The sequence below is a fragment of the Leucopleurus acutus genome, assembly GCF_964270905.1.
Source record: "Leucopleurus acutus genome assembly, chromosome: 7".
NCBI lineage: Eukaryota > Metazoa > Chordata > Mammalia > Artiodactyla > Delphinidae > Leucopleurus > Leucopleurus acutus.
The window spans coordinates 18,325,994-18,348,869 of NC_139150.1; positions in this window are offsets into that span (position 1 = coordinate 18,325,994).

The following is a 22,876-nucleotide window of genomic DNA, read 5'->3' on the forward strand; positions in this document are numbered from 1 at the left end:
CCATGCTAGTGTTTTGTATACTGCATTGAATCTATAGGTCAAGTTTGGAAGAATTAACGTCCTAACGATATTGAGCTAAAAAAAATTGAGGGACACCCTCTGCATACGTTTAGAGAACTCTCTATGCAGCTAATTCTCTGTTACTTTGTATTGTAAATTCTAGCCACCTTGGTCTTCTGGGATTCTGAGCTCCATCTCAACTCAGAGAGTCTCTCTGGCTCAGACTGTGTTCCATTTTCTTGCTGCTAGGTCTAGAAACTCTCAAGGCAGCAGGCTGTGACCATCACAGGGCTCACATTATTCGTCTGCTGTCTCTGAAGGACCACTGCCCTTCATTGCCTGATGTCTTCAAAACCACTGGTTCACGTTTTCCGCTTGCGTTTAGTTTCAGTGGAGTAAGGTAAATATGTTACTCCTTCCTCGTGGGAAACCAAAGTCACTTAATTATATTTGAATTAAATTTAATAAAATTGGATACAAATATTTATTGTTACACATGTATTTACCACCTCCAATATTGTCTATTCCTTTGTATAGAGGCAAATTTCCCCTTGGCATTATTTTCTGCTCAAAGGATTTTTTAAAGACATTCCTTCTAGAGGTAGTTGGCTAGAGATGAGTACGTTCAGCTTTCTTTTTGTTTGTATAATACTTCATTTTGCTTTAAATTTTTTAGTATTTTTTCTGGTTATAAAATTCCAGATTGAAGATTGGCTTTTTTTTCATTCAATACTTAATAATGTTGATTTGTTGTGTTCAGAGCTCCACTTTTCCTGAGGAGTTGTCAAAGTTATACTCGTCTTTGACACTCTGTCTATAATGTGTTTTTTTTTTCCCCTGTTGCTCTTCAGATTTTTTTTTTTTTAACACTGATTTAAGAAATTTGATGGTGATATGCTTTGGTGTCATTTTCTTCATATTTCTTCCGCTAAGGGTTTGTTGTGCTTCTCAGATACGTGGGTTTATAGTTTTCATCAAATGTGGGTAATTTTCAGTCATTTCTTCAAATACATTTTTTGTTCTCTCTCCTTGCCTTTGGGAACTCCAATTATACATATATAGCTCACTAGTCACTTGATTATGGTGGTATCTGCCATGTTTATGCATGCAAAGTAACTCCATTTGCAATTAGTAAGTAACATGTGGGGAGACCCTTTAAAACTATTCAAATGTTCTGTTTCTCATCATCCCTAACTATATAGTATCCACAGATGCATACAATAATTATCACTATAGTCTTGCCAAATAGTAATTTTCTATTTACATCATTCCTTTTACGTTTATTAAGTGTAATTGTATGTGAAACACAGAATAATAACTCCCTCCCCCAAAGACATTTACATACTAAACCCCTGTGAATTATAATGTTACATGGCAAGGAAGAAATAAGAGTGTAGATGGAATTATAGTTGCTAATAAGGAGCTTATCCTGAATTATCTAGGTGGTCCAGTGTAATCACATAGGTCCTTTAAGTGAGGAAGGAGGAGGCAGAAGAGGTAGTGTCAGAATGATGTGATGTGAGAAAGATTCTACTGGCCATTCCTGACTTTAATGACATTGTGGGGGGGATTGGTACTCCCCGCTAAGGATGCTGGAAGTCTGTAGAACATGGAAAAGGCAAGAAAACAGACTGTCCCCCACCACAGAGCCTCCAGGAAGGAATGCACTCTTGTCAACAACTTGATTTTAGCCCACTGAAACCCATTTCAGATTTCTGACCTCCAGAATTATAAACTTGTAAATTTTAAAACAAATTTGTGTTTTTTAACCTTTTAAATTTGTGGCAATTTGTTACAGTCACAGCCACTATGGAGAACAGTATGGAGGTTCCTTAAGAAACTAGAGATAGAGCTACCATGTGATCTAGCAATCCCACTCCTGGGCTTACATCCAGAGAAAAACATGGTTTGAAAGGATACATGCACCCCAATGTTCATTGCAGCACTGTTTACAATAGCCAAGACATGAAAGCAACCTAAATGTCCATCAACAGGTGAATGGATAAAGAAGATGTGGTATATACATATATATATATATATATATATAATGGAATATTACGCAGCCATTAAAATACTGAAATAATGCCATTTGTAGCAACATGGATGGACCTGGAGATTATCACACAAAGTAAATCAGACAGAGAAATACAAGTATCATATTATATCGCTTATACGTGGAATCTTAAAAAAAATGATAAAATGAACTTATGTCCAAAACAGAAACAGACTCACAGACTTAGAGAATGAATTTATGGTTACCAGGGGGAAGGGTGGGCGGGGGGAGGATAGATTAGGAGTTTGGGATTGACGTATACATACTGCTGTATTTAAAACAGGTAACCAACGAAGACCTACTGTATAGCACAGGGAACTCTGCTCAATATTCTGTAATAACCTAAATGAGAAAAGAATTTGAAAAAGAATAGATACAAGTATACATATAACCGAATCACTCTGCTGTACCCTGAAACTAACAAAACACTGTTAACCAACTATATTCCAATATTAAAAAAAAAAAAAATCTGAAAAAAAATTAACACTCAGAGGCCAACATATCTGCATGCTCTATCTGGCCTAAGGGTCCCCAGAATGTGACCACTATGTTAGACTGACATGGTTTAAAAATATTCCCTCCCCTCTGGACTCTTTTTGTATCAGTAGCTTAGTTATGCCTTATAGTTGAAAAAAGGAAAAGACAAGAAACAAAGTTATGAGAACAGGAAAGCTGGGAATTGGGGAGACTCAATGTTTCTTAGGTGTCTCTTGGCCAGAGACAGTGAAATTGTGTGTTTGACATGGACAATTCCATCACAATAGGGCTGGGCCTGATAGAAAAAGGGATTGGTATCTGTCATGTATGTATATGGTTTCTATCTATGTATGGGTTTAGACATCAATAAAGCATTTGTAAGGACAGAAAAAAAGAAAACTAATGCATTCCTTCACCATAAGGAAGAGTGACCCGTTTCCTCCATTTATTTCTGGACTCATTCATTCATTCACTTGTTCATTTACTATATTAGCATTGACTTGTGGACATTTATTTTCTTTCATGGCTTATAATTCAATAATCTCATCTTCTATTTTGTTGCCCAAGTCATCCCAGATGTGGCCACTGGGAGCTTCTTTACATTGACTCCTAGGTCCTTTCTACAGCCCCATCATTCGATGGAGGCGTGTTCTTCCCCTCTAGTTTTGCACCTTTTTTAAAAAAAAATTATTTATTTTTGGCTGTGTTGGGTCTTCATTGATGCATGCGGGCTTTCTCTAGTTGCAGCGAGCAGGGGCTACTCTTTGTTACGGTGCGCGGGCCTCTCATTGCAGTGGCTTCTCCTTGTTGCGGAGCACGGGCTCTAGGCGCGCAGGCTTCAGTAGTTGCGGCACGTGGGCTCAGCAGCTGTGGTTCACGGACTTAGCTGCTCTGCAGCACGTGGGATCTTCCTAGACCAGGGCTCGAACGCATGTCCCCTGCATTGGCAGGCAGATTCTTAACCACTGCACCACTAGGGAAGTCCCTAGTTTTGCACTTTTAACCCAATGTTATACTGACTTCTGTGAATAAGATTTTAGATATTTAGTTGCTTTTCAGGATTACTGGTAAAATTGATATTGCCAGAAAAACAGTGTAGTCCACAAAAAGGAAAGATATCAAAAGCCATATAAATTCTCACATCTTTAAAAGCATGATTAAAGCTGTTCACAGTCATTTATCTCTAATGTTTGGAATTGACATAAAAGGTAACCATGAGTTCTTGAAACGTCCTTACTTCACAATTGGAATTGACATCTTGCACCCATAATTTTGTCTCATGATGCCCTCATGTCAATTTACTTATGTCTTTATTTATCCCAAAAGGAAATCAAAATACTGTACTGAATACTGTACTGAAAGTGAAAAACAGAATGGTTGTGTGAGTCCAGAATGGTGTACGGGTATCGGTTGGTTGCTCTCATGACCGTATGCCTGATGGGGGGCTGCGGCTGCTCTCACTGCCCAATATCACGAGAGAGCATATTCCTAGACCAGGAAAAGTTCAAAATTTAAAATTCAAAGTACAGTTTCTACTGAATATACACCGCTTTCGCACCATCCTAAAGTCAACAAATCATGAGTGAAACCATTGTTAAGTCAGGGACAACCTGTATGTATTGACAGTTTATTGATGAGTTGACAAGGAGCTGAGATATTAGAGGTGACTAAAAATATTTTTTAAATTCATACAGTTCATTTCTATAATTAAAATGTATGTAAATGAGCATATGATATTTGATTTACAAATGGCTTTGCAGAAATACAGGTGTTCTGCAGAACAAGATTTACTTGCAAATGAGAGGAAAATATATACTAATACCTCATACGTATGGTGAATTGTAACTGTCGTAGCCTGCCTTCATCAGTTTTTATGCATTTAAGTAATAATGTATAGGTTATTAGCTTATAATTCTTTGACTATTCCTTTGAAAAAAATAAGAAGCCCTCCAGATTTTCCAAAATTTTAGCTCAAAAATTTCACTCAGTAGGGTTTAGGTATTTAAATAAGAGGTGACATCATTGACCTAAAGAGAAATGTCCCAAAACAAAGCACTGGTACTTTCTTGGATAAGAAAATGAAAGACAGAGAGCAGGTCCTTTAAGAAACTAGAAAGAGTCAAAGAAACAAGACAGTCTTAGCCACCCTCTGAGGACAGGACAGCTCCCGCAGGCAAGCCCAAATTGGATGATGGCAAATTCAGTGTTTTTTACTCCACTACAGCTGAAGGCAGAGGGAGGAAAATATCATAAGATCCATGAGGAGAGAGCATTCAAGGTGGGTCTAAAAGGATAGGGAGGGTTCTCTGTGGCGAAGAATGGCAGGAGCTTGGCATGCCACAGAGAAAGTCAATCTGGAGCAAAAGCACAGATGGAAACTTGGGGCAGTTAATTCAGTCTGGCAAGAGTAATATAAGAATAAAAATGCTGGGAACCTGGAATTGTGGATTGAAGCTGGACTGTGACAGGTCTTGCGTGACACCCTCAGGGGGTGGGGGGTAGCATCATTGTTTGCCTTTCTGGTATCTGTGGCACCCTCTATTGCATCCACATGGTTTATGTCGTTTGGCAAAAGGGGTTTGTACTGGTTTCCCTAAACTAACAGAATACAGTAACCCCACATGCCTTCCTACAGTGTTCAACTCAGAGACGCCCTTAATCTCAAATCTAAGGCAATGAGCTTATGACATCTCTTCAGAGTCAGTGATTGCTTCCCAGGTGGGGCCATAGCTTAAGATGGAGCAACTGGAAGAAATCCTTGACTTGTGTGTGTCTCGTTCTAGCTGGATAGTGTGATGCGGATTTAAGATACCTACGACTGCTTTAAACATGTTGCCAGCATAGAAGAAGCCAGCTAGAGAATAAGACTGACATTTGGACAGGAAACAAGAGAGTAACCGAGAAACAGAGCTAAAGTCCTGATCAAATTGTGCCCAAAGCTCAAATCACCTCTGGGTTTTTCAGGTAAGTGAAGCAATATATTCTTATTACCTTTTAATTTGATAGGTTTGTTATTGTTCCTTGCAGTGCAAGGTGTCCTGATAGACTTACTATTCAGAAAACAGAACATCTTTGAAGGTTTTCAAACATGAATATATAGTGATCAGTGTGATATTATAGGAAGAACATTCTGATATTTCAGTTGAAGCCGAATTGGAACAGGCAAGTTTGGAAGGAGAGAAGGGGGGTGGGGGGAAGTGGGGGAGAGGAAGAGAGTGTCAGAGAGAAAGAGAAAGTGAAAGAAAGAGCACATCGGGGATGATATCACACTAGTTTGGATGAGAGATGAATCCTAACTTCAGATATGGCAGTATGAATATGGAAATGCAGAGAAATTGAGACACATTACCAAAGTGAAATGGAAACATCTCTTCAATGCTGACAGCTAAGTGAGAAATATTATTTTACCCATAATTTACACTCTGCTCATTTTCCCTCGTAAGTGGCAGAGCATGCTAACGTGAATTTCCAACTGAACTATGCACAGAAATTGTTCTTAGCATGGTCCTGACACGAAGTTAATAATACACAGGACTCCATTATATTATATCACCCATTGTCCAGTTCCTGGGGCCCAACCATGGTGGGGTGTCAACCACAGGAGTGAGAAGGTAAGGAAAAGGAAAAGAAAAAGAAAGATGGAGAGGGAAGAAGAGAAGACAGGGGATCCAGGGTTGGCTAGCTTCCAGAAACATGTTGACCCCATATCACTTGACTTGAGGAGACAACAACAGTAACCAAAAAACAGTGGAAAAGATAACGAAGGCATAGTGAAGATAATAATACATAATAATGATGGTAATCACAACACAACCTATTATTTGTCAAGATGTTACCAGGTGTCAGCCAGTGTGTACACAATGTCCATGTTCTAACTTCTTCAACCTTTACATCCACCCTATGAACTAATAATGACTAACAATGACAGTCAGTCGTAGAGAGGTTAAGCAATTTGCTCAAGATCAAACAGCTCTGATGAGTTGGAGCTGGTGTTGAGCACAAGTATGTCTGACCATATGGTTGTAGAAGCCAGATTTTTAAAAGATCCCATCTAGGTCCTTACCTCCCTAGTTGAATATCTCACCAAATGTTATTCCAGCTCCAACCTGGGACATTTTTCCTCCCTGGTGCTAGTCTCCTCCATCCATTCCTCTCTTTCCTCAGCTTGAATATCACTTCTCCTGGCATAATTTCCATGACTTCCTGGAACAAGACAGCACCCCCTTTTGTAGAGTTTCCTCCCCCCCACCTCCATGATGGTGGTAACTGCTGCAATGTCTGCTTTCTACGTCAGACTGTGGTCTCTGTGAGGGCAGAGACTTGCCTGTTTTGCTCACTGCTTGGCACACCATGAATATTCCATAATTGTGTTGAATGAATGAATGAGGTCAGAAGGGGGTGAGTTGAGGACAGAATGCTATATGTAATAAGGAATGTGTGTGTATGTTTGTGTGGGAAGCTTGTTTTCAAAACTAAGATCTGAACAATAGCAAGGATGTGCTTGGGTTGTTGTTTTTTTTTTTTTTTTCTTCCAGCATCCTGGAGCCTGGCTGGGCGAAGGGGATTTCTGCATTGTGTGGTAAGGTACGTTTATCTTTATGATTCCCACATCTCCTTTCAAAAGGCTAGATTGAGCATGAAGATTTCAACTTCAAATGGTCTCCAAAGACATTGTTCGTGATGAGAGCAAGAATTTTCTCCACGAAAGGGAGTGAATGAAAGCAAGACAAGAAATGGTCAAAGAGAGAACGGGCCAGACAACTCAGGCTCCTTCCACAGGCACTCAAGTAATTAAAATAAAAACAATTACTCATATACACATAGAACAGGTCAGCACATTTTTTCACAGAACAAGGGAAAAGGCACAACTCCTAAGAGGCAATGATATAAATATTTCAGCTGATAGTACGTCCAGGACCAAGAAGGTAAAATAAACTAGATTTAAACAAACAATTTGACACAGAACTGCAAAAAGGCATTGTGAAATTCTGCAAAATTGCAGATCCGATTTCTCTGGAATATACTTTGGCCTAGCAAAACGTTGACAATTATTCATGTTGGAGGACTAGGCAGAAATGCAGACAATGGGAAAACAAACACTCAATCATCAGGTTTCAGAATGCTGCAGTGTCCAGAAAATGCCTATGTTTGCCTCTTTTTCTCTGAAGTCTAGAACTGGCCTCCTGATCCCTATACCTCCCTGTATATATCTTGCCACTAACAACAAATATGGGTTCATGGGAGTAAGGCCAGAAGGACTCACTGGTTGCAATAAGCCTTCTGCCCTCCTATTAGTGAGAATAGAGTCTACACACTCTTGAACCTTATACTGAGTTTGCATTCTGATTTTCCTTGTTGAGAAGTTGCTATGTGCCAGGCCCACAGCCACTCAAAGTTTTAAAACATTTTTAATGAGACCCTGAGTTATGAAGGTGTATTTCTCTCTATTTACTGGTCAAACATTCAGCTCATACGTTGAAATTGCACATCTGATTCACGCCACTGCTTGCCATCCTTCTCTGACCTCCCATTGTCTCCAGGAGAAAGCACAGACTTCTGAGCCTACACAAGAAATTCTCATGCTTCTATCCCTGCTTAAGTCTTTACGTTCATTTCTCAGAACTGTGTGGAGATTCTCAGCTGGCTGGATTGCTGTACACCTGTAGCATTATTGTGACTAATTCCCCACCAATCACACCAGCTCTAATACCTGCCTACCCCATTACCCACGTCCATCTAGCCAGTTCTGTCTAACCCTTTAGTCTGAGCTCAAGAATTATCTTTTTTCTGAAACCTTTTTCTCACTCTACAGGCAGACCTTGGAAGTCTTCTGTATATACCCAACTTGAGGTTGTTCAGACCTCCACTGATCGCCTAGGATACCATATCGTTCCTTTCTACTTACAAGTCAATTTCTTTCCCAAGGCTGTGCCTCCCAGGCAAAGGCTGTATATTATTCTTTACTGTGGTCCCAGGGCTCAGCATCCTGCTTAATGCAAAATCAGTGCTCAGCAAACAGTTGTTGACTTCAGAGGCTGGAAGTCCTGCTTTACTTTCCTGATAATTTGCAACTTTTATTCAGTTTTCAGTCATTCATTGAATAAATGTTTATTGAGTTTCTACCATGCCAGGTACAGAGGACATAATGGTAAATAAAAATAGGCAAGGGTCCTGTTCTTACGAAGTATACTGCCTGGAGGGGAAGACAGAAATTATTCCGACGACGCCAGTGATGAACACACGGCTACAAATACAGCCCTAAAGGAAAGGGTTATTACAGCACTGTGATTGGTGGATCAGTATAGGCTCCATGGAGGAAGTAATGATTGCACCTGGACAGAAGCAATGATTAGACATTAATAATTTGGCATAGGGGTGGGGAGAGAAAGAAGTGGTGATTTCAGAAGTCCTGTAATGAGAGGAAGCATGGTACATTTGAATGAACAGGTACCTGGAAAAGAAAGGTCTAGACCGGTAGTTCTCAACCAGGGGAATTTCCCCCAACCCCAGGGACATTAGGCAAGCTGGAGAAATTTTTAGTTGTCATAACTGGTAGCAAGTACTATCTACTGGGTACAGACCAGGGATGCTCCTAGGTATCCTAGGGCAGCCCCAAAGCATTATCCAGTCTGACAAGTCAATAGTACCAACGCTGAGACGCTCTAATGTAGGGGAATCTGATAGCAAATGAGGCTGAGGAGACAGACATGGGCAGAACATGAAAGTCTCTGCAGCCCATGTGAAATAGTTCGGTCATGAAGAATCATAGGGAGCTATTAAAGTATTAAAGGTAGAGAGATGGCATCACCTGGTTTCCCTTTCATTCAAATTACCCAGGCTTCAGTACGGGGACATGACAGATGTCTGTATGATCTTGGATCGGAGAGAAACAAGAATAAATGGGAGACAACAGTTAAGAGCCTTTTGAGTATTCAGGCAGGATAAAATGTGTTGAACTAGCTTTCTCTCCCCTACTCCTGTTACCATCCATTCCAGTGTTGATGTTAAGCATCTTCCACTGCTCCTATACCTCATTATATCTTTAGTTTTATTTCTTCTTTTTCATTCTCATCTTATCCACAAGAGTGATGTCTGGTTTGAAAGGCCACCATGCCTAAATAGATATTATAGAATATCTATCTTATAGCTGGAAAAAGATCTTTGAAGTCATATAAGTTTTAGTCTGATGCTTAAAAACCTTGAATACTGACCCCCACAGGGAGCTTAACATTCCCCAAAGCAGCTCTGTCGCTGTGCAACTTAACACCGCATTGTTGCCAGTCAGTGGCTTACAGGAAGCAGAGGGAATGTCTTCACATGGCATGTAAGTGGTTCGGGAGACATCACCCAGGTACCTCTCCATTCTTCAACAATTCTCTTTGTGTTTCAACTCTGAGCACAAGCACTGACTTGTAGCTCTCTTAATATATCCTCCTGCTACACTGCTCTGCAGTTTGCATATGCTTTTCCTCTGCCAGGAATGCCCTCATTCTGCTAACCATGTCTGCGTGGTAAACCACAAAACATCCTCCACAGTGATACTCAGGCATGGCCTACTCTGAAGAGCTTCACCAGAAATCTTTTGTTAATTAACCCATAACACTGTTCCTTGTACCTATGTAACAAAGCAGAATGTGATTTCTTGAAAGCAGGACTATTTTTTTCCTTATTTATCTCTGGTTCTCAGTGCTCTTCACGTAGGCTCAGTCATCTGAGAGCAACTTTCAGGGCTGGCATAGACTTAAGAAAGTCTCCTTCCTCCTGCGTGCCTTCAGCCTAAGAAATCTCCCCCAATTCTGCCTCTCATTCTTTGCTCCTGACCACGAGGACTGACCTGTTATTGCTATTCGGGTGGCAGCTGCCTCTCTTTGTCCCATGGAACTTCATGCTCTGGATGGTCACTACTCTCTGGAGGAAATGCCATCCAGGACTCAGGCTTCAGTTTCCCTTCGGTTTATCACCTGCTCCTGAGACCCCCGTAGAGGCCGAGCATCAACTGTCATTTGCCAAGGAGGGAAAAGTAGAGAAGAAGCTAGCGTAATCCTTAGGACAAAGTAGGTTATCTATACGTATCTGTAGACCTAGGCTAAAATCCCACTTACACTTTTTGGAAATGCATAGAATCCTGTGTGTTTCTGTATCCTGTGTGTTTCTGTATCCGGACATGATCTTGAGAGACCAGAACATCAAGGGTCATGTGATCATTACAGTTTACATTGTGGAGTTCTTGGGCAACAGGCTAAACAAACTCTGTGAATTTTGGAGAGACTCTTACCTCTCCTGGTTTCCATTTTGCTACCTGCAAAATGGAAAAGAGGGGCGTGTGTTCCTGGATTGTTTCTCCATGAGGTCTACTGAAAGAGTTACTGGGTGAGAGCTTCTAAGGATGCTCAAGCCACTGTGATCTAGTGAATCAGAATCTTCACAGGTGGGACTTAATCATTTATATTTGGAGAAACATCTCCAAGTCACGCTGGTGGTCAGCCCTGGCAGAAAGCCAGTAAGCAAGAGTGTCTCCAGGGTTTCTGTGACGGGCACCTAAGAACAAGGTCCAAAAAGTTCTAGAGCTGACGCATGAATAGAGCACTGAAAACATTCATATTGCAGGGCCACTGCTGTAAAGTTCCACATCCAAAGGATGCAGAAGTGAGACTAACGCCTCAAATTTCTGCATACAGCTTGGATTATCTGTTAAAATTCTATCTTAATTGATTATCATTTCTTATTTGCTTCTCAGTCACCTAAATATTGTGCTGTTTCCCATAAGTTTCTCCAATTAAATTTTTTTTTTCCAGGGAATGCAAACATGCTAAAGAAGTAAAATATTATAGCAAAGAAAATGGGCAAAATGCAGCTGAAAAATTATTGAACTCAAACTCAGCTCAAATTCTGGATCCTGTGGTTACATGCAAAGTGTTTTGTGGAAAATCAATTTACCTCTATGGGCTTCAATTTTTCATCCGTAAACTGGAAGGATTAACATAGCTCACAGGTTCCTAACTAATATATGGGTTTCAAAGTATCAATGAATGTAGTGAATTTTTTACATGATTTTATGAATAGTGACGTGTGTGCTTGTCTCACTTCAGCTCTATCTGCAGGAGAAGGCTCATAGGTAAAGTTAATTAAAATTAGGGTCTCAATGAAGACATGAGTTATAGTATTGCTTATTCTATTATATTCTGTAGTTACATTAAACTATTGGGTGCTAATTCAGAAAGATCTTGTACTCTGGATTTGATACATATTGTAGTTATGCAATGCACAATGATGGGAAGATTTCAAAGTTGTACAAAGTCATTTTGGGATATTAAATTATACAATTCAAACTAAAAGTCATCTTTGGTGCCTAAAATATTCTATATTTTTGTTCCTATCACTTTATATCACACCAACCATATTTTTGTTGAGTCTGCATAGCATTTGCTACAGTGACGATAACAGATCAGCATTAGCTCAGTAAAATAATGAATACATGAAAACAAAAACACTTCTTTTGACAATAATCCCACGTAAGCTGGAAACATCCCCAATTCTTGGAACAGCCTTAAAGATGGAGTGAGTCATGCCTTGTTAGCTCCTTTTAGGATGAAAGAATCCAAGGGTATTGAGAAAGACGGGCTCCAAGTCACACAGAACAGCCACACTGGAGCAGTTAGTTTCTGACCCCACAGCACCGTTAAGGCCAACAGATCAATGCCATTCTCTGCATCCTTCTCCATCACGCCAGTAATATCTCTCAGAAAGGGAAAATGTAACATCTCTTCAGGATTCATTGTGTCATAGGCAGAAGAAAAAACTAATTCATGAAAACGCCCTCCCCGTCCTTTCTTCTAGTCAGACTCTCTGGGATAGTCTAGTTCTTACTTTCTAGGTGAGAACCATCCACTGAACCTCTTTCAAGTTCAGTTTTTCTTACTTATACGTGGGGGATGGCTGTAGCTACCTCTTATGTTGTTGGAAAGTTCACTTAGGGCAATGTAAAGTCTTTCTACAGATTGACCTCCAGCAATGGGTAGGGCACCTTCCACATAACAAGTCTGAGTAATTCTCGTCTGAGTACATCCTTTGTCCATCCTCAACGACCAGTTGCCTGTAGGAGCCAGTATCAACTCCAGAATGTTATAGGGAGGATATGCGAGAGCATGCACTCATGCAATCCTAAAATTCCACACCAAACTGCCTTTTCTTCCCAATTCTCTCAATTTTGTTACCCTCCTAGAGACCTGCTTATCCTCATAGCCACGTCAATCCTTCCTTCTAACGTTCTCTTAGTACTTTCAGCTGTTTTTCTTCATTTCCCATGTGGCTTCCACATTCTCCATTGCACCTGAAGAAGTCCCCAGTTCATTGGTCATAGAATTTCTCAGGTCATTAGTCCCAGTTTGTGAACGGTTTCCTACCTAATCTGGTTTTGAGAACCCCCAGTTACCTTATAGGAGGATGAGACCAAGTAGCTCTCATTAGATTCAAAAAGCTAGTAGGGAATAGAGGGAAAACACCAGGATTTCTCAGCTCTTCCAGGCCTGACCCCAGTGACTCCATCAAAGTACTTTCTGGCTGCATAACTGGAAACACTGTGAGTCATTTCTCCCTAAGGATTAATAGATATATGCTTAGAGTTGATCAACAGTAAAACCATCAGACCATATTATATTTTTTAATAGTGAAATTCATAACGGATGAGTAATAATGAGTAAAAGGTCTTCTGCACCTTTCCAAGAACCTGAAAATATTACTCTGCTCAAAAATACCAGAACACATGATTTTTTTTAATACCTTAATTGAACCTGACCCAATTTCTCTATTTTGATTCATTCTTTTCATTTTTTTTATCATTGTTCATTTATGTGCTCATTAAAAAAAATTGGAGGAAGGGGAGACATCTATTTAAACAGACAGTGTTTACAAATAATAAGACAGTTTTTCTCCAAGGAGGACAGAATTAGTAGGTGCACACAAATAAGTATCAACAGTGAAATATGTATAGTAAGAGACGTGTGCATGATACAAAAATGATATTAATGAGTAGGTGGCCATTTCTTATGGCAGACAGTAAGGAAGGAGCTCCTAATTAGGTGATTTCACTGGTTTTTTGAAAATACAATAACCAAATGATGGGGGAAACTGTGCTGGAGAAGCCACCTGAGACATCATTGTGAAACAAGGTGCGTTATGGAGTTTACACTTGATCTTCTAGGGGACGGGAAGCTATTGGAAAATATTAAACAGGAAAGAAGCCATTCAGAATGTTCACTCTAACAACGAGTGGGGGACACAAATTAGTGGGAAAGATCTAAGAGGCTCCAAAAATAGTGTAGGAGTGGTAGCAATAGCTCAGGTTGGGGATGATGGGAGTCAGAAGCAGGGAAATGGCAGTAGGTATAAAGAGAAGCTGGTGACATTTAGAGAGTGACATTGATAGGATGTACTGATTAACATATTTGAGAGGTGAGGCAAGGTAAAACAGAGGATGGATCCCACCCTTATGACTGAAATGTGGTTCTTAGATACAAGCATGGCTCACGATGCCCCATTAAGCTGTTTTTAGTATCTGACAACATTCCCCAACAGACAAAACAGTACCTTTTCTGAGCTGGAACTACTTATCTTGTCTTGCTTTGGTCATTGGTGATCTTCCCAAAATAAAATTTTTTAAAAATTAATCTGGCCAGTTTACTTCCATCTGTAAATCACTTCTTTGCCACTCCCTTGCCCTCAGAATTAAGTCCAAGATCCTTAACGTGGATTACACATTGCATGATTTGGTCTCTGCCTGTCTTCCCAGCCTCATTTACCCAGTATTTCCCCATTCCCAATCCCATCTCCCTGTACACTGTGATCCAACCACTTCTGTATCATTGAAAATGCAGTTTCCTTTACCAGGAACCAACACACACACACACACACACACACACACACTTGCCTGGCAAACTCCTACTAATGTTCAAAGCACATCTGAAATGTCATGTCCTCTGTGCACCCTCCCCATCACTCCCACCTCTCAGACGCTGAATTTCTTCCACATCTTCTATCCCTAGACCTTTTGCATCTACTCAGTTACAACACATGCTACTCTTCTATCTGTGAAAAATATTCATGTAGCCAAACACTATGCCAGTGGCTAGGGATATATTGATGAATAGCACCATCTAAGTTGCTATCATCATAGAACTTACTCCTGCTGGGGGTCAGGACATCCTACCCCAAGATATGCCACAGTGGCATACTGACACCAGTTACAGCTGGTGTGGGGTGAAATGCTATTAGAAACAGCAACAACAACAATGCTCTGAACCTCTTCTTTGCCCCTGAAAGCAGGAAATAAATCTCCCATCTGAAGGTACCCTCCCTACACCAGGAGGATAGAAAGCATCCTTATCACCAGAGTTAGGGAATTCAAGGCTAAGAAAACTGTATAAACAAACTTTGTTACTTCTTCATTAGTTTGCAACCCTAAGCACAAACCCCTGTGTTCTGTTAAATCTTCACAAATAACTGTTAAAATAATTTATATAAATAGCCTACTTTGGTCACTTTGGAGGTCCTATTTCTCTGACACCTCCATACACACAAATTAAATTTGTATTTTTCACCTGTTAATCTGTCTTGTGTCAATTTAATTAATCCAGCCAAAGAACCAAGGAGGGTAGAGGAGAATTTTCCCCTCCTGACACTCCCTAGCAGTAAAGACAAATATTAAACAATTACCAGTTGTGTGGGTTATTAAGAAAAATACCTTGCATTTTGAGAGTATAGATTTGAGCTTAAACAAGCCAATTGTCATTTTTACTGGATTATAACATAATATATAATTATAATCATGGAGGAGGGAGTTAGGGTAAACATTCTTCTTTTGACATAAATCAATTGAAGGCTAAGAAAATACTAGAACTCAGGAACTACACTGCCACCACCAAGGTCATGATCAAGACCCACTCATTTAAGGCAGAGGGCGAGAGCCCTGTGAGGCTGTGATATTTTGATTCATAACTGTATATATATATATATATATATATATATATATATATATATATTTGGTCTTAGACCCTCTTATTGGCATAGAGCTCCTAAAACCCTTGGACTTTCCTGTGATTAGAGCCATAAAGATTTATTTTGTTATGTTAATAGGGTGACTTTCCAAAATCCCTTAGGTAACCTAAGGAAGGGGGATGGCTTCCAGGGCAACAAACCACAAGGTTAGAGGGTTGGAAGTTTCAGTACCTCCCACCCCTCAATCTCTAAGCAGGGGAGCGGGGCTGGAGGTTGAATCAATCATCAATGTCCAATGAGTTAATCAATCATGCCTATGTAAGGCACGCTCCATAAAAAACCAAAATGACAAGGTTCAGAGAGCATGGGGGTTGCAGAACACATACACACTGAGAGGGTGATGCACCCCAACTCCACAGCAACAGAAGCTCCTGCACTGGGGACCCTCCCAGACCTCACCCTATGTATGTCTTCATCTGGCTGTTCATCTGTATCCTTTATGATATCCCCTATTAAACTGGAAAGCGTTAAGTGTTTCCCTGAGTTCTGTGAGCTGCTCTAGCAAATTAATCAAATGGAAACTCCCACCTATAGCCAACTGGTCAGAAGCACAGGTGATAAACTGGGCTTACAATGGGTGTCTGAAGTGTATGGGTGTCAGGGAAGGCAGTCTTGTGGGACTGAGCCCTTAATCTGTGGGATCTGAAGCCATCTCCAGATAAACAACGTCAGAACTGAATTAAATTGCAGGACACCAAGCCAGTGTTGCAGAGAATTGCTTGGTGTGGGGAAAAGTCTCCACACATTTGGTGGTGAGAAGTGTCAGAAGTGAAGTGTGTTATGTGAGTAGCAGAGACTCACAGGGAGGTAACACACAGCAGTAAGGAATTGGGCTTTCCCTAAATAGGAAGGAAAAACCTGAGTCCTAAAACTAGGTTGAAGTTTCTGGGCTGATTAATGTCTGATGCGAAGAAACAGAATTTTGATCCAAGTCTGGCCTGACTGACATCTAGAAGCTACTAAAAATATTGTCCCTGTTTATGAACTAAGAAACCTGTAGCTACAGAATGGACTCTCCAGTGCATTCTCTAGGTGGAGATCTGGGAAAGACAAAGCCAAAGGAAATAATCCAAAGCTTGAGAAGGAGTCACGGGTGCATTGCTTATCTCTGTTTGTGGCTCTAGCAGAGACGAAACTTGCACGAAGATATTGTGTGTGTGTGTGTGTGTGTGTGTGTGTGTGTGTGTTAAATGAATGAGGAAATGAATTAAAAGATATGAACAAATACATGAACTGGAGAATCAAAGGATAAGAAAACTGTGAAAAACAATACAAGTGAAAACATAATTGATCAAGGGATTGAGAGTCATGAATTAGTTAATGACTGACTTGATAAAACATAAGTTGATACAGGAATATGTGAATGAATACAAATGAATGAATACACATGGGTGAGGAAGGAGAAGTGAATATGAAAGTAAATGAATATGTGATTGACTAAAGGAAGAAACGTATTACACAAGAAATGTATTAAAATCAATTTTTCCACAAGAAAAAAAAAATCCTGCATTTTGTAGGAATTAGCGCTCAGAGAAAGGGTTCGATTTATTAGTCTGTATCAAAGTCATAAATTCTGAATTGTATTCTCCCCTGAAGAAGAGTTTAGTTCGGTGAAGGTCTGAGGTTTGACTCTTCTATATCTCCTGAGATTGGGACTTGGGGGCTTCAATAAGATGGCCTTGATTTACTAGCAGAACCTCTTTTCTTACCCAGTCCTGCTGAAATGAGAAAAATGGCAGGAACTGTGGGCTGGGTGTCACCAGGTGAGACCAGGTGGGCTGCCTCCCACTCACAGACATTAACTAGCAAATGTACACAGGTGTGTTGTTTTAAGCCAAGAAATCCTTTTTTTTTTTCCCATTGTGAAGAGTAATGTCTTATTCAAATGAATGTACACTCTTTCTTCTCTTCTCAAATTTTGCCGGAGATTGAGATATAAACCAAGCACCTCGGTAGTCATCTGTATTGAGAAATAGTACCGCTGGGGAACTTCAGTTTTCTCGTGCAGAATAGCGACTATCAAATGTGGTCTTCAAGTCTTCCACTCTATTATCTCTCGGGATTTGTGATAAAAACACCCCTACTGAGTCACTATGTTTGGAAGTATAATCTTGAGTCCTACATTTGAGAACTACTAATGTAGGCTGATCTCTGTGGCAAGTTTTAACTGGAAGATTTATATTGTTTATATTCTTAAGAACTGGTCCTCAGCTACGAGAGCCTGGAAGCCCCACTGCACAGAATTCTTTCACAGGGAGGTCTGTTGGCCAGTATGCTATCCTCCTTGAGTGGCTTTTGAATGGATGACTTCTCAGTAGATTCCTGTTGATCACAAAGCATGCTTCTGCCTCACGCACACTTGCTCTGGCCTGAGAATCTTACTCTCCTGTTCTGGTAGATTTTGTTTTTGGCTTGTTTGCTTTATTTGGGGGATTTAAACACATGTGCTCTAATTTAATCTCCTCTTTCTAGAGTTTTAGGGGTTTTGCTAATAATTACATACATAATTTACACTAAGTCCCCAGTTAACACATATTTTCGTTCCCATGCTGAATAACGCAATGGACTTTAAAATACTTTCTCTTCCCACGCCTTCCCGATACATGTGTTATTGTTGTCCAGTATTTAAGTTGCATCTTGGATGGTTTTTATTTTTTCACCTCAACTTAGACACTATTACTGTTTTTCAGATACTCAGTGTTTCTTTGGGTATGAGCAAATGTTTGCTGTTTCTTTGCATCATGGACCTCATTACTGGGAATATGTTTTTCCATATGTACACCCTTTCCAAGTTTCTTTTATGAGAATTTATTCATAATCTATTCATTGTTTACATAAAATGTCTTTATTTTAGCCTGATTCTTAAAGGATGGTTTTGCTGACAATACAATCTAGCCAACCATTTGTTTTCAGCACTTTGAAAATATTTTTCCCTTTTCTTCAATTACTCTAGCCCTAGTTGATTTCTATTTCTTGTCATTATAATTGAAGTGCCAGCATCCATAGATTTATTGATTTGAATTCAAAAAAAATTTTTGATTGAAAGCGTCTACCACATTGGAAAAAACTTAGGATTCTGTTACATAAACTCTGATCTGGTTTGCTTTCTCTATAAACTAGAGTTATTAATATATTTTTGATAGAGTTGTGAGAGTTAAATTAGGTGAGTTACTGTAAGTATAACAGTTCCTCCACAAATTATATTTATTATTAACAGAGAACATTGCATATTTCATTGTGATTATTTCATAGTGTCTCTGCAAGAGTGAGTTCATACAAGGTGTTTAATAAGCACTCAACGATGTAATGTTCAAGGAATCCCAAATTAGTACAAAAATATAAGCAATTTCAACTCTGAAGTGGCTGGACATTCCAGATGCTCCAACAAAGGGTAAGAGGACAGGCAAGAAGGATACATGTAATGCTCATTGCACTGTAAAACCTGGCCTATTTGAGTAAAGACATCTGTCAGCTTTTGGCTAACCTTTAGCATGAAAAATTACCCAGGAGTCCTCTCAAAAACACTACACAAATACATTAGGTTGTATTGCAAATATTAAGTAAAATAAACAAGCTGGTGTTTTTTTGAGAGCTTTTTTTGTGTTTGCATAAATCACAACATGCCTTTATTGTTTTTAAATTTAGCAAGTATAACTCCCCTTGGCTTTGGAGGATAATGATGCAATGGTAGTGATTAATACCATAATTATGGCTTAAGTTTCTACAATTTCTTATCCCCTAAAGGTTTCAAAAATCTTGGCTTGCTATCATCTACAGATATTCTGACTACCACATACTTCAAAGATCTATAAAACTAAAGAACAGCTGCTAATAACTGTGCTTTAATGGAGGCCAGAAACAGAAGAGTCAACTTTACCCAAACACAACTGGAGGCCAGAATTTTGGAGCCAGTATATAATTACCTTTGGACTCCTGGCCCAAGGCTCAAGTTGCAGAAAGAATAATTCTCTTATAAAACACGGAACCATGTATATTTAAGGGCTGGAAATAATGCCATTCCAATCCCTCCTCTCACAAATGGTGACACTGAGACTTAGTGAAGAAAACGGGCTTATAATAAATTAGTGGCAAAGCTGAGAGGTGGAGTCTAGGTAGTCTTAATGTTTTCCTGTTTAATTCTTGATTACTCTGGACTCCACTGAGAGCACCCTTCTTATTGACCCCTGCTCTTTGAAGGTTGGTGCAAGGGATTAGATAAGCCATTTATTCGGTTCACACTGACAGGTGCTCGCAATATATATCAGAAACAATACACATACTGAGAATCAGAGATGAATTGAACAGAGGCTCTGCCTTCAAGGATTGGAATAATAATAGTTGAAATGTACTATTTCAACTATTATTTTGAAATAGCACATTTCAAAAGGGCTTATTATATGCTGAGCAGCACTCTTAACTGTATTACTTACACACACACGTATATGTATATATCCATTCAATGTTCACAATTACCCTAAAAGGGTGACGCACATACTGAGTACTCAATGCATATTTTCAGAATAATACTGTAGTGTTTCAATTACACTTTTTATTTTGAGAGAACTGCAGATTCACACACGCTTGTAAGAAATAATGCAGGGGCTTCCCTGGTGGCGCAGTGGTTGAGAGTCCGCCTGCAGATGCAGAGGACACGGGTTCGTACCCTGGTCCGGGAAGATCCCACATGCCGCGGAGCGGCTGGGCCCGTGAGCCATGGCCGCTGAGCCTGCGCGTCTGGAGCCTGTGCTCCGCAACGGGAGGGGCCACAGCAGTGAGAGGCCTGCGTACCGCGAAATTAATTAATTAATTTAAAAAATAACTAAAAATAAAGAAATAATGCAGATTGATCCCGTGTATTATTTACCTAGTCTCCCTCAATGGTAGCATCTTGCAATATCACAACCATGAAACTGCATTGATACAATCCATCTATATTATTCAGATGTCCAAAGATTTATATGTATTCATTTTGTCACCAGCAAAGGCCATTCAAAATTCCTAGGGAAACAAAAATAGAATCCAGGCAATAAAATAAAGTCTAACCTTTTTTTTGCTTGCTTGTTTTCCGTTGTGCTCCATCTAGTTTCACTTGCTCATAGGATGCTGCAGGCAGACGCCTCCACCCGGCACTTCAGACCAGAGTTCCAAACGCGAAACGCTACCGCCGGACGCTGCCGCTTGGGCTGCTCGCAGACGCTGCGCGCGCAGAAGCGCTGTACTCGGCACTGCAATTCAAGATGGCGGCAGTGGGCCGTGTGCAGAGGCGCTGCACCCGGCACTGTGGTCTGCGGCGTGCGCAGCTAAGCTGCGCAGGACTGCAAGGGGAGAACTCCACCCCCTACCCCGCTGATGAGACCTCCCTCAAAGCTGATGCCTATAAAGCAGCCCCACCTGCGTGCGCCCTGGCAGGGAGAGCGTGGACTCTACAGGGGGAGCTGGTAACTCAGCCTTCTTCAATCAAAGAATCAAGATTTCCTTTGCTTCTGCACCAAACTCCAGCTCGTTCCGTTGGTGCGAGCACCACCTGGCAGGAGGACGCTTGTTGCGGGCCGACTCGAAAGGGTCAGTAACAATTTGTGTGTGTTTAGATGTATGTAATTTTATCACATACATAGGTTTGCATATATACCACCACAGTCAAACAGCAATTTGATACTATGTGTTCCTTATATTGTTCTTTTTTTTTTTCCATTATATTGTCTTTTAATAAACACGTCTACTTGCCTCCTCCACCATCTCCATCCCTAGTCCCTGGAAACCAGTAATCAATTCTTCATTTCCTTAAGTTTACCATTTGAGAATATTATATAAATGGAATCATACGGTATATAGACTTTGGGGATTCGTTTTTTGTTGTTGTTGTTGTTGCTTGTTTGTTTTTTATTTTGAGATTCATCTGAGTTGTATCAACAGTTACTTTTTTAAATTGCTGAGTCATATTCCATGGTATGGAGATGTACCACAGCTGTTACGAATATCCGTGTACAGTTGTTTTTTTTTTTTAATGTGAACATAAGTTTTCATTCTCAGGGATAAATGCCCAAAGCTACAATTGCTGGGTCATATGGTTATTGCATGTTTAGTTTAATAAGAAACGGCCAAACTTTTTTCAGAGTGGCTGTGTCATTTCAGATTTTCACCGGCAACATCTGAGTGATCAGTTTCTCCACACCCTCACCAGCATACATTTATTATACTGGTTTTGATCATGTAACTGAGACACAGGATGGTCAAGTAACCCCAGTTATTCACTCAATAAATATTTGTTGAGCCAAATACCACTCTATGTGCTAAGGATACAGCAGCAAATAAAACAAAAACCTCTGTCCTTGTGAAACAGATATTCCAGTGAGAAAGACAAGCAATGTATAAAAGAAAGGCAAATAGTAAAAACCACAGAATGTTACACAGCAGCCAGCTCTAAGGACATTAACCAAGTAGGGAAAGGGGAATGGGACATTTTGGGTAGCCTTTAAATTTTAAAAAGGGTTTGCTGTGAAGGTAACATTTTAGTAAAGATGAGAGGAAGTGGGACTTCCCTGGTGGCACAGTGGTTAAGAATCCGCCTGCCAATGCTGGGGACATGGGTTCGAGCCCTGACCCGGGAAGATCCCACATGCTGCGGAGCAACTAAGCCTGTGTGCCACAACTACTGAGCCTGCGCTCTAGAGCCCACGAGCCACAACCACTGAAGACCATGCTCCTAGAGCTGGTGGTCTGCAACAAGAGAAGCCACCACAGTGAGAAGCCCATGCACCGCAAGGTAGAGTAGCCCCTGCTCGCTGCGGCAATGAAGACACAACTCAGCCAAAAATAAATAAATTTAATTTTTTAAATGTTAAAAAAAAAAAAAAAGATGAGAGGAAGTAAGGGGACCAGCCTCCTGGATATCTGAAGGAAGCACAGGAGGCTGGAGGAATAGCAAGTATAGTAGCCACCCCGCTAACTGCAGGAGATATGGTTCAAGACCCCCAGCGGAGGCCTGAAACCTTGGCTAGTAGCAAACCCTAAATATACTCTGTTTTCTCCTATACATACATACCTATGATAAAGTTTAATTTATAAATTAGACACAATAAAAGATTAACAACAACAATAATAAAATAGAACAATTATAACAATACACTCTGATAAAAGTTATATGAATGTCTTTTTTCAAAATACTGTACTCACACTTCTGGTGATGATGTAAGATGATAAAAAGCCTGTGTGATGAGGTGAAGTTAGGTGAAGGATGTAGGGCTGTTGTTGACCTTCTGATGATACATCAGGAGAATCATCTGCTTCAGGTGA